Below are 16,795 nucleotides of genomic sequence, written 5' to 3'. Positions count from 1 at the left end.
GTGGCCTATAAGGATTTGTGTCTGTTCCCAGATGTTTAGTTGCCAGCAGGGTTCAAAATGCCCAAGTTTGATCTGTACAATAGGCATGGCGACCCGGTAGCACACTTAAGAGGATTCTGTAGCAAGATGAAAGGAGCAGGTGGAAGAGACGAATTGCTGATGGCATATTTCAGCCAAAGTTTGAGTGGGTCGGCGCTAGAATGGTACACCAGACAAGATCATAGCAGGTGGTACACATGGGACGATTTGGCCCAAGCCTTCGCCTGTCATTTTTAGTATAATCTCGAAATCATCCCAGATCGTCTATCATTGACGAAGATTGAGAAGAAGCACGGTGAGAGTTTCCGAGAATATGGGTTCCGTTGGAGAGAGCAAGCAGCGAGGGTTGACCCCCCGATGAAAGAAAGCGAGATAGTTGATTATTTCTTGCAGGCTTTGGAGCCCACTTATTTTGGTCATTTGGTGTCAGCAGTGGGCAAGTCCTTTAATGAAGTTGTGAAAATGGGAGGCATGGTTGAGGAGGGACTCAAGTCCAATAAGATCATGAGTTACTCAGCAATCAAAGCAACCACCCAGGCCATTCAAAACGGTACTGGGGGTGTACTCGGAAAGAAGAAGAAAGAGGATGTTGCAACGATCGAGTCGGCAGCTTGGGGTGGATCCAGGAACCTTCCACCATTCTACAACCATCCTCGACCCAATCCCCAAACATACCCCCACACTCCATATAGCCCACCACAACACTACTACCCACCGCCAGATCCCCATTTTTCTGTCTATCACGCACAAACCTATACCCAACCTCCCGCTCATGCACAATGGCGTGCGCCAGCTCCACAGAGTCCCTACCAAGCTCCACAAAATACCCATCCACCCTCAAAAGCCTACAATGACCCTACTGGAATAGGTTTTCGACCTAATCAAGCCTTTAAGAATGAGAGGTTGCAGAAGCAGAAGACTTTCACTCCATTGGGAGAATCATATACCAGCCTATTCCACAGACTGAGACAGTTGGGTATGTTGAATCCGATCGAGGCCAAAATGCTGAATCCCCTTCCCAGAAATCTTGATTGCTCAGTGAGTTGTGAGTATTGTTCAGGGGCCCTGGTCCATAACACAGAGAAATGCTGGAAACGAAAAACAGTTGTACAAGATCTCATTGATACTCATCGGATCGAGGTTCAGGCCCCAGAAATGCCAAATATCAACCAGAATTCGCTACCAGCTCACCATGAGACCCATATGATTGAGTTGATACACAAGGGAGGGGAGGCAAATAAACCCTCGCAGATGATGATGATGATCCGCTCCAGTGAAACCAGTTCAAAGGAAAAGGTAATCAGTGGGAAATCAGTGGTCCAGTTGAAAGGGGCAGGCAATAAGCCACCTGTGGTAGCCGGGAAAGGGTCGTCAGGCGCTGTCACAGTGAAACCAGAAAAGGCTAAAGTGGTGGTACCTGGGGTTACAAGTAAACCTGTTGTGGTCGTGAAGGGTGCTCGTGTAGAGCCTGTTATCATAAAACCAGTAACTCAACTTGCAATGATCAACGCAAGGCAGTCCTGTGGAACTATGAATAAGTGGCAGTAACTTACAATGGGGAAGAGGTCAGAGAAGAAGTGTGTGACACCCATGGCTTGACTCGATTGGGGAGATGCTTTGCCCCCGAAGAATTGAGAAGAGATAAGACTTCAAAGGATAATTCAGTGTTGGTGAAGAAAGCAGTGACTGAGGAAGAAGCAGAAGAATTTCTGCGAAAGATGAAAGTGCAAGACTATTCCATTGTGGAGCAGTTAAGGAAGACACCAGCTCAGATCTCGCTCTTGTCATTACTGATCCATTCAGATGAACACCGTCGTTCTTTGATGCAGATCTTGAACGAAGCCCACGTTCCTGACAAAATCTCAGTAAACCACTTGGAAAAGATAGCTAACAAGATATTTGAGGTAAACCGAGTCACTTTTTCTGATGATGAGTTACCCATGGAGGGTACCGAGCACAATAGAGCCCTCTATCTGACGGTGAAATGCGAAGATTCCATGGTTACTCGGGTGCTGGTTGATAATGGATCTAGTGCGAACATTTGTCCTCTCTCCACATTGAACAAATTGCAAGTGGAGGATCAAAGGATTCACAAGAATAGTATTTGTGTCCAGGGATTCGACGGTGGAGGGAAGGATTCAGTCGGGGACATAGTGCTTGAGCTCACAATAGGGCCAGTTGAATTTACTATGGAATTCTAGGTGCTCGATGTGGCGGTTTCGTACAATCTGTTGTTGGGACGACCCTGGATCCATGCTGCCAAAGCAGTCCCGTCTACTCTGTATCAAATAGTCAAGTTTGAATGGGATCGACAGCAAATTGTTGTACATGGCGAAGATAATTTGTGTGTGCCCAATGGTGCCATTGTTCCGTTCATAGAGGTTGACGATGGCAAGGGACCATGGGTTTATCAGATTTCCGACACAGTATCGGTAGAGAAAATTCCGGAAGGAAAGTGCGTGCCAACTCCAAAGATGGTTGCGGCATCAGTCATGGTAGCTGTCGAAATGTTGAAAAACGATTTCATACCAGGCAAGGGTATGGGTACATTTCTGCAAGGTATTGTGCAACCAGTCTCCCTTCTAAGGAATCTAGATACTTTTGGTATGGGGTTCAACCCTACCGTTGCAGACGTGAGAAGAGCTAGGAAAATGAAAAAGAAAGCATGGGCATTTCCAAAGCCAGTCCCACGTCTGTCTAGATCATTCGTCAGGCCGGATACCAGAAAGCAACTGTTGTCAAGGTTCCCTGGACCACTGATTGGAGCCGATGGAGATTTGGACAAGGGGTTCAAAAGTTTATTTGCCGAGGTCAATATGGTTCAGGCTGGGGAAGGGTCCAGCAAGGCAGATGTGCAATTTGTGGGACCACGTGCAAAAGTCAACAACTGGGAAGCTACTCATCTTCCTACCTGGAGGGAGTCTTGGTAGTGGGTTTTGATTTTCTTTTAGTTGTCTGGATTATTCTAGGATCTGTAATTTAGATACTATGTTCCGTCAAGTTGGATATGTTAAAACCCTGTTATCTTTATATTCAATGAAATGCAATTGTTCCTTTTCCTTCATTTTTTCTAAATTTTATTTTATTTTCTTCTTTTGTACAGTTCTTTTTATGCTGATATCAATGACATGACATGCGTGAGGAATCTTTGGCCCAGTTTTAAAAGCCAATCTAACTCTGAAATAATAATACAAGAAATTGAGTGTGATGACGAGTTGGAGTTTGAGGATGATGAGGCTTATGAAGAAATTAGTAAGGAACTAAGTCATTTTGAGGAAAAGCCCAAACTTAACTTGAATGACACAGAAGCAGTTAATCTGGGGGACCAAGAAAATGTCCGTAAAACTAAAATAAGTGTCCATCTGGAACCTCAACTCAGGGAAGAGATCATTAAAACACTATTCGAACATAAAGATGTTTTTGCATGGTCCTATGACGACATGTCGGGTCTAAGCACTGATTTAGTGGTTCACGAGTTGCCCACGGACCCGGCATTCCCTCCTGTCAAGTAGAAGCTGAGAAAATTCAAGACGGATATGAGTGTAAAAATCAAGGAAGAGGTCACCAAGCAGATCAATGCCAAAGTCATTCGGGTCACCCGGTATCCCACCTGGTTAGCCAATGTTGTGCCTGTACCAAAGAAGGATGGCAAGACCAGGGTGTGTGTTGACTATCGGGATCTCAACAAGGCAAGCCTAAAAGACAATTTCCCGTTGCCGAACATCCATATCTTGATTAACAATTACGCCAAACATGAGATTGGTTCTTTTGTGGATTGTTATGCGGGTTATCATCAGATCTTAATGGACGAGGAAGATGCAGAAAAGACAACATTCATCACACCGTGGGGAAGGTACTGTTATCGGGTCATGGTATTTGGTTTGAAAAATGCAGGGGCAACCTACATGAGGGCAATGACGACAATATTCCATGATATGATACACTGGGAAATCGAGGTGTACGTGGATGATGTGATCGTGAAGTCTAGAAATAAGTATGACCATGTCATGGATCTGAGAAAGTTCTTCCAAAGGCTTCGCAGGTACAATCTCAAGCTTAATCCTGCAAAGTGCGCGTTCGGGATTCGGTCCGGAAAGTTGTTGGGGTTTGTAGTCAGTCGCCGGGGTATCGAACTGGATCCATCGAAAGTCAAGGCCATCCAGGAATTTCCACCTCCAAAGAACAAGACCGAGGTGATGAGTTTGTTGGGGAGATTGAATTATATCAGCAGGTTCATCGCTCAACTCACGACAATTTGTGAGCCTATCTTCAAACTGTTAAAGAAAGACGTTGCGGTCAAGTGGACGAATGAATGTCAGGAGGCATTTGATAAGATAAAGGGGTATTTGTCAAACCTACCCGTGTTGGTCCCGCCAGAATCAGGGCGACCTTTGATTCTATATTTGACGGTTTTCGATAATTCATTCGGTTGTGTATTGGGTCAATATGATATCACTAGCAGGAAGGAGCAGTCCATCTATTACCTCAGCAAGAAGTTCACATCCTACGAGGTTAAGTACACTCATCTTGAGAGGACATGTTGCGCCCTAACTTGGGTAGAACAGAAACTGAAACATTATTTGTCATCTTATACTATTTACCTCATATCTCGCTTGGATCCATTGAAGTATATCTTTCAGAAGCCTATGCCCACAGGGAGGCTTGCAAAGTGGCAGATCCTGCTCACAGAGTTTGATATTGTCTATGTGACTCGAACTGCAATGAAAGCACAGGCCTTGGCGGACCACCTGGCCGAGAATCCGGTTGATGAAGATTATGAAACTTTGAAAACTTATTTCCCTGATGAAGAGGTGATGCACATTGATGAGTTGAAGCAAGTTGAGAAGCCTGGATGGAAACTTTTCTTTGATGGAGCCGCAAACATGAAGGGTGTAGGGATAGGAGCAGTACTTATTTCTGAAACAGGGCAGCACTACCCTGTTACGGCTCAGCTTCGTTCAACATGGCTGAGTACGAGGCATGTATTCTGGGTTTGAGGCTATCTGTGGATATGGGTGTCCAGGAAGTTTTGTTCTTGGGTGACTCGGACCTCCTGGTGCACCAGATTCAGGGAGAATGGGAAACACGGGATTTGAAACTCATACCGTACAGACAATGTTTGCATGATCTTTGCCAACGGTTTCAGTCGATTGAATTCAAGCATATCCCAAGGATTCATAATGAAGTTGCTAATGCTTTGGAGAAAAAGTGCAAAATCTTTTTTTTGAATTTTCAAGCCTTTTTTTTAACAAAAATGTAATAGAAAACATAATTGGGCCCCATTCGCTTTATCTTCACACTTCACCCTCTCTTTTTCTTTTCTTTTTTTTCATTTTTCATTTGCCCACAACTATCATTGGTTCTCCAAATGACTCTTTTACCCTTGAAGAAATGCAACATGTAGCACATAGGATGCATCAAGATGGTCTGTTATTTTGGGCACACCTGTCCTAGATGGACCCAACCCCTGTGTTGAGTCCCCTAAGTCAAATGCACATGATGTAAGCAAAAGTTCCTACTAGGGATATAGCATGAGGTCTTGTTATACTAGGTTCAAAACCTGGGTTTATTGTTCTAGACCTGGTTTACCCTAGCAGACAGCTCAAGCCGGGGGGGCAGCGTACCGGGAATACATAAGCTTCACCGGCTTTGTGACTTGTCCGAACCTCGTTCTAAATTTGGGATATGACTCTAACAGAAAAGAAGTCACACGAAGTGCACACTTCTTCATGATTTAGAAGACTCAGAGAGAGGAGGGATTTCGCAACAGTTTATATACAGTTCACGAAATATCAAAGCGGTATAAGCAATGAATTAGCACATTAGGCCCAAATCATGTAACAAAATCAGATAATGGACAAAGCCAACTATAACAATTATTCTAAGCTCGAATTCTTGAACCCTGAACCAGAGATTTTGGGTTCGATCCCCAGCAGAGTCGCCAGAGCTGTCACACCTCCTTTTTACCTACACCCCCGGAGGGGAGTATAAGGGAGTTTTTCCAATTAAAGGACAATCGAAACGGGATTTATTTATTAAAAGATTCAGAGTCTCCACTTGGAATAGTTTATTGGTGTCCCAAGTCACCGGTTTAAATCCTGAAGCTCAGAAAGGGTTGACTCTGTATTACAGTCCGCGAACCAGAAATTCGGGTAAGGAATTCTGTTAACCCGGGAGAAGGTGTTAGGCATTCCCGAGTTCTGTGGTTCTAGCACGGTCGCTCAACTGCTATAATTGGCATAATTATCTAATTTTAAGACATTTTGAACCTATGTGCATTTTAACCTTAAAACCACTTTTATTCATTTTAACGAAGATTTAACGTCACCTAAAACATGTCTTTGGATGGCGCCACATGAAATACACCTGCAATCCAAAATACATTTTATTCAACGTTGTTGAGATTTGTATTTGGGTCACATGAAATGCACACCCGAGTTTAAGAAGGTAAATTATTAGAATAACGCGCCTAAAGCAACTACGCATTTGCAACTTTGCGAGGGCCATGGAAATTTACTAAATGGCGTACCTCGAATTCTAAGGATCAAAACGAAGTTAATTAAAATGAGGGCCATGAAATTGAGATTTTATTTGGCACGACACACCTCGTTCCCAATTCTTAAAGGAAATTCGAAATTAAGCTTTTGAGGGCCATAAGTTATACATTTTGGCTAATCGGGCATGCCTCAACCCATTTTTAAAGGGTCTAGTTAGTTAACAAAAGGTCTAAGGTGATTTGAATTCCATCTAGGCAAACAAGTGACTTAACCTTTAAGGATCAACAAAATGCAACAATGTTTCGCTAATATAAAACCCAATCAACAGCAGGCCCAAATCAATGACAGGCCCAAATCACAAAATGAAACAGAGGTCTTGAACGAAATTTATAGCGCATCAAAAGACACTGAGCCAATGCTAAAGGCCCAGTTGCAAATTTCAAGCCCAAATCATACACAAGAACTCAGAATTGTACACATTTTATTGAATACCAATCGTAAAACTATGTTGAGCACGTGACTAAACTAGCATCTTTGCTTCTTTGATTATTTAAACATAGAGCAACTAAAATTATAATTTTGATCATGTCTGCACCTCGGACTCACGTTTGCCTTGGACTCACAAGACCACATCACAAGGAAAATGAACTTTGGGTCCAAACGAGCCCAAACCAGATTTCAAGGTCAACTGCTGGAGGCTTTAAGACTCGATATCGAGTCTCCTCAGAAGCAAATAACATATGTATAACCTTCCTTCCTAACAATAAACAGGCCTCAACTTGCAAGATTTGAAATGTATAGCTAAACTAGAGAAAAACTGAGCAGCATGCCTTTAATCGAACAACACTGGCCTCAACAGGCCAAATCAGACCTGAAACATACTTGACATTACTAAAATTTCTTTGCAATAGTTCTCTACTACTCATACATATGATCAGGAACCTTCAAACATTTAAGCTAAGCAAGTGAAAGGGAAACATTTATACAACGCCATAAAAGAATCTAAAAAGATAATGACAAGAAACTAAATAACTTATATGAGCCTAGGAGGAACATGAAGACAAAATATAATAGACTTCAAAACTGGTAATGTAACAGAGAAGGGGCAACAATCAGTTTCTTCAATTCGAATTACATGATTCCAACACAAATAGCCATAACAAGCTTCATTTCCATTCAGGGTTTAAAGGAAATACCTGGAAATAAGATAGAAACCAAAACACTGAAGAATCAGTAGCTAGCAGCAAGCAGCACAGAACCAAGATTCAGGAAATAACCAGCAAAAACCCAACTCAAACCAATAGTGACACACAGCATACCAAAACCCAATCTCAAACCAGTTTCAAACCATTTCTTACCCCAGCAATGTTACTATGAAATTCTTCAAAAAAGTTCTAGCTAAAAGAAAGCTCAGAAACCTACAACCAAATAGAATTTTAGTAGTTTTTAGCAATGGAATTTAGAATTTTCAAAGAAACTCAGTTGTTGCAGCTTTTTCAGGAATTTTGTCTTTTCGATACCCTTTTTTCTCTTAGCTCCCTTGGGTCTATGAAATAGTAAAATTTATGCAGCTTCTATATTTTCTGGATTTCCAGCTCGCAGACTCTGCCTTGAAAGGCAAGAAAAGCTGCCTTTATAGGCAAGGCAAGTAGGTCAGCCTTAAGGAAAAAAATTTTGCACTTAGGCCCTTCTCAAATTTCCATATTAGCCTAAATACTCCTAGTTGAAAATTCATAAGTTCAAATAAGTTCCCTTCCCCAGCTTCCTAGAAGCTTCCCATTCAGTTACATAAATATTCCCTTCCCCAATTGCTAAACTACCCCTCGAGCCCTGATTATTTACCCTTCAGACCCTCAAATAGGTCATGGGTCAAATGACCCAATGGATAAACCAGGCTTGGGCTCAGAAAAATCAATTCGAATTCCTGGGAATGAATTCTAAAATGAATTTAAAGCACAAACGGCAAAATGAATCAAACCAAGTTTTAGCAAATTATGACAAATAGTAGGAAAGTGACTAAACAACTTCACAAAACTTAAAATCCACTAAAAGACTAAATGGCTAAACAAACAAAGTGAAATTACTCACTATTAACAAAAGAATTAAATAGACCAAGCAAGAGAAATCATAGAACAAAACTTGGAAAGGAAGAACTAAAGAGGAACCAAACGGACAGTACTTAATTTTGCTAAACTTGTTCGCATTTCAATTTAGTTGACTAGAGAGAAAGAGAAGAAATGAAGAGGAAAGAAAACTAAAGGAACACCAGAACGAATAAAAGGAAAAGAGGAAACTCATCCAACCAGGCCCGAACTCGCAATTGATACTCTGATTTAGTCCCCAAATAACGTCAATCGCTTGTTCTTTGCCAAGAACAAGCGAACAATGTTACTTTGTGACCAAACCAACCCTGAACACTAAGAAGACTAGGAGGAATATCCTTGCATGAACGAATTCGGCTTTGGCTTCTGAGGCTCGAACCCTAGATTTGAAATTCGAGAAGTTCTAGCCATATTCGAAGGAAACGGAGTGAGGATTTGGAAAGGGGTGAGTGAGGGGATTCTGGGGTGTTATTTTGGGGGTAGTTTGGTGGTGGCGCCGCCACCGGATGGTGGTGGGATGTGGCTACTAGTGTTTGGGGTTGGTTTCTGAGAGAGGGGATGCGAGAGAGACGAGAGCTGGAGGGGAGGGATTAATCCGACACTTATATGTAAGAACCCAATCACTTCCCAGCCGTTGGAATGAGCCAACCTCGACGGCTCAGATGAGTTATAACATAAACGGGGTCGTTTGGTTGGGAGGTGTGGGGAACGGACGGGGTTATACAGAACTGGGCCGGTTCTGGGGTATTTGGGCGGGTACTGGACAAAGTAACATTGGGCTTGGACAGAAAAAATTGGAGATGGGTCCAATTGATATTGCTCTTCTTTTATTTTCACTTCTTTTCAATTTTTCCAAAAGTTCTCTTTGTGTTTTTTTTCAAGATTAAATAAAAATCTAATTTAATTCCTAGATCCTAACTCACCTAAAAAAACACTAATTAAATCTAAATGATAATTATCAAAATTAATTAACCAACCAATTAAAATGAAAACCACTCCAAATTGAATGATAGTTTTGTTTGTCGATTCGGCCTGTCCATTTCCGCTCGGGTGATACGGCGTTGATAAGATCCTTGTTATTTTGTGTGCTTCGAGGAACTCCGTTAACTTGTTTCCAATGAATTGCTTCCTGTTGTCGCATATGATTTTGGCAGGTATCCCAAATCGACACACGATGTGGTCCTAGATGAATTCTATAACTTCTTTTTCTCTGACCTTCTTGATGGCATGTGCTTCTACCCATTTAGAAAAGTAGTCAGTCATAAACAAAATGAATATAGCTTTACCTGCAGCCGTTGATAAAGGTCTGACGATATCCATTCCCCATTTCATGAAAGGCCATGGGGACATGACTGAATGAAGCTGCTCTCTGGGCTCATGAATCATCAGCGCAAACCTTTGACATTTATCACACTTTCTAACAACTCAGTGTCTTTTTCCATGCTATCCCAGTAATACCCTACTCTAACAATTTTGCGAATCAAGGACTCGGCGCCAGAGTGATTTCCACAAGTGCCTTCGTGGATCTCTCGTAAAATATAATCGGTGTCTCCCGGCCCTAAACATACCGCCAATGGTCTATCGAACGTCCTTTTGTATAATGTTCCATCTTCATCAAATGTGAACCTAGCAGCCTTGGTTCATAGAACCCTCGACTCTTTATGGTCCGATGGGAGCTTTCCATTTTTTCAAATATTCGATATACTTATTCCTCATATCCCAAGTCCAACTTGTAGAATTTGTCTCGGCATGACCCTCATCTACCACAGATCTCGATAACTGGACAAAAGTCCCCGGGATAATATCATCTTCTTCGACTGATGACCCCAAGTTCGCAAGTGCATCGGCCTCACTATTCTTTTCTCGTGGTACATGGTCTAGAGTCCACTCCTTGAAGCGGTGCAAGGTTACATGTAGCTTTTCCAAGTACCTCTGCATCCTATCCTCTCGAACTTTGAAGCTTTTTTTTATTTGGTTCACCACCAATAAAGAATCACACTTGGCTTCAACTACTTCCGCCCCCAAGCTTTTCGCTACCTTGAGACCTGTAATCATGGCCTCATTTTCGGCCTCATTATTAGTCAACCTAGAAATTTTGATAGATTGTCTAATAGTGTTACCTGTAGGTGGCTTCAAAACAATGCCAAACCCGGACCCTTTCACATTCGAGGCACCATCCGTGAAGAGGGTCTATACCCCCGATGATGTACCCGATTTTAGTAGAAGTTCCTTCTCCACTTCCGGTACGAGGGTTGGCATAAAATTGGCCATGAAGTCAGCCAAGATTTGAGACTTGATGGTTGTTTGGGGTTGATATTCGATATCGTACCCGCCAAGTTCGACGACCCATTTGGCCAATCGGCACAATAACTTGGGTTTGTGCAAAACATTTCAGAGAGAATAAGTGGTTAACACACATATGGGGTGACACTGGAAATATGGCTTTAATTTTCTAGATGCGTTTAATAATGCAAGTGCCAACTTCTCTAACTGTGGATACCTATTTTCAGCATCTCCTAAGGTTTGACTTACGTAATAAACAGGAAACTGCATACCTTGCTCTTCTCAAACTAGTACACAACTTACCGCTATTTCGAACACATCCAAGTATAAATATAGCTTCTCATCTACCTTCGGAGTGTGGAGCAGAGGTGGGCTCGATAAGTACCGCTTCAATTCCTCCAATGCTTGTTAACATTCTAGGGTCCATGAGAAATCATTTTTCTTTTTGAGTAAGGAAAAGAACATGTGGCTTCAATCTGATGACCTCGAAATGAATCGGCCCAAGGTAGTTATCCGTCTGGTTAGCCTTTGTACACCTTTCACACTTTCTACGATGGTGATATCCTCGATGGCATTAATCTTATCGGGCTGATTTCAATTACCCGATTTGATACCATAAAGTCGAGGAATTTGCCTGAGCCGACCCCAAAGGCTCATTTTTTGGGGTTAAGTTTCATATTGTACTTCCTCAAGATTTTAAATATTTCCTGCAAATGAGTCAAATGGTCCTCTGCATGCAGGAACTTAACTAACATATCGTCAATGTAAACTTCCATTGATTTACCTATCTGTTCCTCGAACATTTTGTTAACTGGGCGTTGGTGTGTAGCTCCTGCATTTTTTAGCTCGAATGGCATTACATTGTAACAATATGTTCCATACTTGGTGATAAATGAGTTCTTCTCCTGGTCTTCCGGGTTCATCTGAATTTGATTGCACCCAGAATAGGCATCGAGAAAAGTAAGGATCCCGTGGCCAGCCGTGGCATCGATCATGCGATCAATGTTAGGCAGTGGAAAAGAGTCTTTAGGGCATGCCTTATTCAAATCCTTGTAATCTACGCACATTCTAAGTTTGTTCCCTTTTTTAGGTAATGCAACTACATTGGCTAACTATTCGGGGTATTTTACCTCCCGAATGGACCCTATTTTAAGAAGTTTAGTTACCTCATCCTTTATGAATGCATGTTTCACCTCATATTGGGGCCTTCTTTTTTGCTTCACCATTTTGAATCTGGGGTCAAGGCTCAGCCGGTGTGTTGTTATTTCCGGTGGGATCCATGCCATGTCTAAATGGGACCAAGCTAAACAATCCATGTTATCGATAAGAAATTGAATAAGTTTTTTCCTGAGTTCGGGGGTTAACCATTTTCCCATGTATACCTTTCGTTCGGGTAGATACTCGATCAGTATCACCTGTTCCAGATCTTCGGTCGTTGACTCGGTTGCATCTGATTCTTCGGGAATAACGAAAGTTCAAGGAGTAAGGAAATCCTCTTCTTCTTCTTCGATTACATGTTTCTCCGATTCGATCGAGGCTGGGGATGGTGATTGCTATTTATCCACCTACTTAACTTTGGTGTTCAATTTTTCTTAGGTCGAAGGTGCTAATATCGATGTCACCTCATCGAATGCAAACATTTCCTTTGCCGCGTGTTATTCCCCGTAAACTGTATTCACACCATCCATTGTCGGGAATTTCATCATTTGATAAAGGGTCAATGGTACTGCCCTCATGTTGTGGATCCATGACCTTTCGAGTAGTGCATGATATCTCATATCGCTTTCGATGACATGGAATTTTGTATATTGGATGGTCCCGGCCACGTTTACTAGTAGGATTATCTCCCCTTTTGTTATTTCGCTTTCTATGTTGAAACTGTTTAGGACCTGAGATGCAGGAACAATTTGGTCGTGCAGGCCGAGCTACTCTACGATCCTCGACCTGATTATGTTTGTTGAACTACCTGGAACCACTAGAACACATTTAACTTGAATTTTATTTAATAAAATAGAATTACCAGGGCATCGTTTTGCGGCTAAGAAATGCCCTCCGCTTCTTCGTCGTCGAATGATAGGATGCCTTCGGGCATAGAACTCCGAGTTTATTTTTCTCTTGTGATCGACACCTTGGTATGTTTGAATATAGGCCCTTCTAGGACATCGACCCCGCTAACGATCATATGAATTACATGCTGCGATTCTTCCTGCTCATTCTTTCTGTTAGCGTCTCTTTCTCTGAAGTGATTTTTAGCTCGATCAATGAGAAACTCTCGAAGGTTGCCCTTGTTGAATAATCGAGCTACCTCCTCCCTCAGCTGTCTACAGTCTTCGATCCTATGGCCATGTATACCATGATATTTTACACATCAAGTTTGGGTTTCTCTGAGAAGGATCGGTTTGTATAGGTCCAGGCTACCTGGTGTCTTTGATCCTCCCAATAGCCGATACAATCCCCGATGGATTGACACTGAAATTATACTGCAATAATCGAGGCGCTTTTGCGGGATTGGTATGTTTATCAAAACCATTCTTACTCATAAATCCCCGAGAATTTTGCCATCGATCATTTCTTCGATCATTCCGGGGAGGATTGCGCCCCAAACCATTGTTTCTTCGATCTGTGACATATGGTTGATACCATACTCTGTTCGACCTTGGTTCCCTATCGATATCCCTTGGGGCTTTAACTACCAATCTATTTGGATGAAATAAACTCGAGGGGGCTCTCACTGGTCGTCCTCGACCCTGATCTTCGATTGATAACGATTATGCACATCTGCATAAGTTACAGCTGGATACTCAATCACATTTTTCTTCAAATGCCGTGACGCTATCGAACTCCGATAGTTCAACCCCTGTGTGAAAGCTTGAATGGCCAATCATCCGTAACCGGTGGTAACTCCATTCTCTCCTTTTGAAATCGGGACATGAACTCTCTCAGCATTTAGTTATCCCTTTGTCTTATCCTGAAAACGTCCAATTTTCTCGTTGCAACTTTTATGGCCCTGGCGTGCGCCTTCACAAGAGAATCAGCTAACATGGCATTTGAATCGATGTAGTTCGGTGGCAAGTTGTGATACCAAATGATTGCTCCCTTTGATAGAGTTTCCCTAAATTTGTCTTTGGTGTTCGATTTTTCTGAGGTCGAAGGTGCTGATATCGGCGTCACCTCGTCGACTGCAAATATTTCCTTTGCCGCGTTTTTTTCCCCGTAAACTATTTTCACACCATCCATTGTCGAGAATTTCATAAGTCGATAAAGGGTTAATGGTACTGCCCTCATGTTGTGGATCCATGGCCTTTCAAGCAGTGCATTATATCTCATGTCGCCTTCAATGACATGGAATTTTGTATATTGGATGGCCTCAACCACATTTATTAGTAAGATTATCTCCCCCTTTGTTATTTCTCTTGCTATGTTGAAACTGTTTAGGACCCGAGATGCAGGCACAATTTGGTCGTGCAGGCCGAGTTGTTCTACGATCCTCGATCTGATTATGTTTGTTGAGATACCTGGATCTACTAGAACATGTTTAACTTGAATTTTATTTAACAAAATAGTAATTACTAGGGCATCGTTGTGCGGCTAAGAAATGCCCTCCGCTTCTTCGTCGTCGAATGATAGGATGCCTTCGGGCACATAACTCCGAGTCCGCTTTTCTCTTGTGATCGACACCTTGGTACATTTGAATATAGGCCCTTGTAGGACATCGACCCCGCCAACGATCATATGAATTACATGCTGCAATTCTTCCTGCTCATTCTTTTTGTTGGCATCTCTTCCTCTGAAGTGATTTTTAGCTCGATCGCTGAGAAACTCTCAAAAGTTGCCCTCGTTGAACAATCGAGCTACCTCATCCCTCAAGTGTCTATAGTCTTCGGTCATATGGCCATGTATACCATGATATTTACACATCAAATTTGGGTTTCTTTGAGAAGGATCGGTTTGTATACGTCTAGGCCACCTGGTGTGTTTGATCCTCGCTATAGCCGATACAATCCCTGATGCATCGACACTGAAATTATACTTCGATAACCAAGGCGCTTCTGCTGGATCGGTATGTTTATCAAAACCATTCTTACTCATAAGTCCCCGAGAATTTTGCCCTCAATCATTTCTTCGATCATTCCGGGGAGGATTGCGCCCCGAACCATTGTTTCTTCGATCTGCGACATATGGTTGATACCATTCTCTGTTCGACCTCGGTTCCCAGTCAGTATCCCTTGGGACTTTAACTGCCAATCTGTTTGGATGAACTGAACCCGAGGGGAATCCCAGCTGGTCATCCTCGACCCTGATCTTCAATTGATGGAAATTATGCACATCTGCCTAAGTTACAGTTGGATACTTGGTCAGATGTTTCTTCAATTGTTGTGACGCTATCAAACTCCGCTCGTTCAACCCCTGTGTGAAAGCTTGAATGGTCCAATCATCTGGAACCGGTGGTAACTCCATTTGCTCCATTTGAAATCGGGACACAAACTCCCTCAGCATTTCGCTATCCCTTTGTCATATCTTGAAAACGTCCGATTTTCTTGTTGCAACTTTTATGGCCCCGGCGTGCGCCTTCATAAAAGAATCAACTAACATGGCAAATTAATCGATGGATTTCGGTGGCAAGTTGTGATACCAAATCATTGCTCCCTTTGATAGAGCTTTCTCAAAAAATTTCAACAAAACGGACTCGATCTCATCGTCATCTAAGTCATTCCCCTTTATCCTGTACGTGTACGTGGTGATATGTTCATTAGGATTAGTGGTCCCGTTGTATTTAGGTATATCTAGCATACGGAACTTATTTGGAATGGGCTTCGGGGGCGCACTTTGAGGAAAAGGCTTCTGCACGAACTTTTTTGAATCCAAGCCCTTTAAGATCGGGGGTGCCCCCGGTATCTGATCAACTTACGTCTCCACCTTTTTGTCATTATCTTCGATCTTTTTTTCTCTCGACTTGATTCTTTTAGTGAGCTCCTCAAGCATTTTCATAATTGTAGGATCAATCCCTGATCCGTTATTGCTCGTCCTTTCCGGCACTAGCTCGGTACGACGAGTGATTTCCGGCTCGACCATACTCGGAGTTCTATGCTGACTCTGAAGCTGAGTAATAGTGGCATGTTAAGCCTGTAGCATCTCGAATATTACTTCGAGACTAACTCCTCCGTCTCTTACACCCTGTGTTCCTTGGCCACCAGATCGGCCTTCCCTGCGTACACTTCCTCCGGGATCTGCGCCTAAGTCCGCGTTCAAAGCAATGTGCGAACTAACAATGACTGGATCGACAACCGGAACTTCCCCAGGGTTAAGCGGTGGCACACCGGCTCTTGGAGCAACTACATTATCGTTTTCCCATTGAAATCCAAGACCATAATCGTCATGTACGGGTGCGTTTTGTGAGTTTGACATGTTTTAACTTGGGAACAAAAATTCTTGGCCAGAACAAGTATGAAAACAATGTGTGTTATCATAATCAGTACTGAATCAATCATTATTATCCTTAGTCCTACGGTGGGCGCCAAACTGTTTACCCTAAAATCCGAGTAACAATTAAGTTTGTATTGAGGTCTTAAAGATATATGATTTAGTCCAATACCAACTGATAATCAAAGAATCAAACGTATAAATTAAAGAAATAAGTTGAATCAAACAAGTGAACAAGTCAGTCTTGACCTCGAGCTAAGGTGGCCTCGAGGTAGGTCAGTAAGAATAATAAAGCTAAAAGACAATTCCGATGAGCAATAAGCAAGAAAGTGAAGAGTGTAAATTCTCTTGTCAATGGTTGATGTGTTACAAATGATCGGGGACCCCTTTATATAGTAGGAAAATCCTAAATAAAGTACAATTCTAATTGTAGTAGGGAATCTTATTATACAG

This window comes from Nicotiana sylvestris, chromosome 3 (assembly GCF_000393655.2).
Source record: "Nicotiana sylvestris chromosome 3, ASM39365v2, whole genome shotgun sequence".
Lineage (NCBI taxonomy): Eukaryota > Viridiplantae > Streptophyta > Magnoliopsida > Solanales > Solanaceae > Nicotiana > Nicotiana sylvestris.
This window is presented reverse-complemented; position numbering follows the sequence as displayed.